Source organism: Linepithema humile, chromosome 4, assembly GCF_040581485.1.
Source record: "Linepithema humile isolate Giens D197 chromosome 4, Lhum_UNIL_v1.0, whole genome shotgun sequence".
Lineage (NCBI taxonomy): Eukaryota > Metazoa > Arthropoda > Insecta > Hymenoptera > Formicidae > Linepithema > Linepithema humile.
Window position 1 is genome coordinate 12,637,033 of NC_090131.1, and position 2,951 is coordinate 12,639,983.

Below are 2,951 nucleotides of genomic sequence, written 5' to 3' on the forward strand. Positions count from 1 at the left end.
AAGGTTGTGTGAGGCAGCGGAGCCGGGACCGCTGTGGGAAATATCGCATCACTGCAGTTGGGCATAACCATTCTTAATTGTTATAGTTGTAACTACAGCAGCTTTATTGAGATCCAGCTTATTAGGTTCTGAAGGTTCTGACCATATGTTGGCTTCATAGTTGCACATTTGGTACTTGAAGAACAACTGCGTCAGTAATCCACGGCGACGGGAATTTACGAGTTTCCAATCTTTAAATTGGCACTCAATTCCTCGTGCATGATCATCAAATACTCTGTGAATCTCATTCCACATGAAAGAAAGGTCGACAATGCAACGACTTTCGGGCGTGTTTTCTTGGATACGATTCGTATCCAGATGACCCTTTTCGATAACCAAACTGTTATTATCGTCATATTCGACATTTTTATTGTACTTACTTATTTCTTCTTTATTTTGCTGCTTTGTTGTCTCACTTCTTTCCTCGAATTGCGCATTTCGCACTTCTGTTTGCAGCATTTGACGCCTGCAAAAAAAAATCAATAAATATATGCACATTACATTTATTTTATATATATACAGGACGTTCTATTTTAAAGGACGACTTCAAATATCTCTTGAACAATGCATTTTAAAGACAAATGTTTCAGACAAAAGTTGTAGGGTTTCAAAAAAGACAAAAAGAATGAAACAAAATATTTCTAGATAAAGACATTTTATATATTTGGAGGGCAACTTAATTTTTTGAAATGGAATTACTGTAATTGTCTTATGCCAATAGATTCCTTGTAACATTCTGCATAAAAGTATTATGATAAGATTATCGAAAAGTAAATATTTTACGAGATATTTTGTATTTTATATCCAAATATATCAGATTAAGATATATGTTAATTTAATAAAATATATTAGTAGGAGCATATATATATATATATATATATATATATATATATATATATATATATATATATATATGCTCCTACTAATATACTTTATTAAATTAACATAACATGAAAATTTTAAAATTTGTACGTTATAAATAAAAGCAATCCTTTGTTATTTTTCCTTACTTATAACTTAACTATATTTTACCTATATCTGTACGTAATCGAGACGGTACGGATAGACATCTATAATTTATAATTTATTATTGTAAGTTATCAGATCCTGTAAACTGACAGCCTTCGATTTTACATTATTTAAATATTGCCAGCCCACGTTAGATCGCCTCTGGCTACATTATTTAAATATTGCCAGCCCACGTTAGATCGCCTCTGGCTACATTAATTACAAATTGCCAGCACTCGTTAGATCGTCTCTGGCTACATTAATTACAAATTGCTAGCCCACGTTAGATCGCCTCTGGCTACATTAATTACAAATTGCCAGCCCACGTTAGATCGTCTCTGGCTATATTATTTAAATATTGCCAGCCCACGTTAGATCGCCTCTGGCTACATTTATTACAAATTGCCAGCCCACGTTTTATTCGTCTCCGGTTTTTAGGTATTACAGACATAACTAATAAATATATATTTATATATTTTAGTATGTAATTTTGAATTTGTAAAAATAAATAACAAAGGATCGCTTTCTTATGTTACATAGCATTACTTTTGCAGTTAATATAACATGCAATACATAAAATGTAAAAAATATTAACAATAAAAAAATTAAAGAAACAAAAATGACAACTCAAAATTTATGTTCAATTTATGTCAAATGAATCACAATTGAGTGCCCGGATTGAAGAACTCGCCTAGCGCTCGAAATCCTGTAAGGTATTGTCCAAACGTCTCACAAGGGAACGTTCACAAGTGTCCCCCCCCCCCCCCCCCGATTTGATTCTCCTTGAAATATGTTGTAAAACATACAATTTGAGGAGACACGTATTTTTTTATAGCGGCCCTATCTCAAATTTAAGGGGTGAAACACCCCTTTGAAAAAAAACGGTTTTTTTTCTTTGTGTGTAACTATCGCCAAAACCGTAGAAGATATAAAAAAATGTTTTAAATAGAAGTTGTAGGGCTTGTAATGGGCTATATAATTGTGTAGTTGGATTCTAAAAAAATGTTATTTTTTTTAATTTATCCCCACCCCTTGTTATTATTTTTTCGAATTTCAAAATTTTTGTAATGACAAAAGTTGTAGCATTTTTTACGCTGAATTCAACCATATATGATTTTATTATGTTCCAAAATCGCATCTTTTAAAAATGAGTCATCGAGTATTACATTATATGTGTCGCGCTGCATGACGCATCATTTATACCGCACTTGTGTTGTGCAATAGTCGCAAAATAAATATTAAAATGACATACAATATGTTATCACATATTTGAGGAAGAAAAGTTTACTAAAATTGTTATTAAAGCTATATATATTAAATTTAGTCACACCCGTTATAGATGTTACAATAATAATACTCTATAAAAAAATGTTTTAAACATAATGATTTTCCGCACCAAGAACATTGTATTACAGCTATATCATTACAATCTTCAATGTCACATGTGCTTGATGTTTGTTCAAAACTAAATTCTACTGGATTTTTAAATGTTTCTGGTTTTTCATTCGTATATCCACTTTTAAACCATGAATATTTAAATAAATTTTGATATCGAGGAGATGATAACTGATTTGTATTAAAGATTGCAATTTTATAATATTATTTCGCTGATGTAAATTTATATCATAATTCAATAATAGAACAGTATCCGAAAATCTATTAGTCCTGTCTGCACAGCTACATTAAATTTATCATGAGTAGCTTTGGAAATATGAGATAATTTTTCAAGACGATTTCCACCGTGCTCTAACTGTTCTTCCCATCGCCTCAATTGACGTACAGATGAAATTCTTCTAAATGTGTGTTGTACTGACTTGAAAGGACGATTTTCTTTGTCCGACTGCCGCCAATATTCAACAGCTCGCCTTTTGTAAGAAACATCAAAATTGTCGTCATCATGGCAT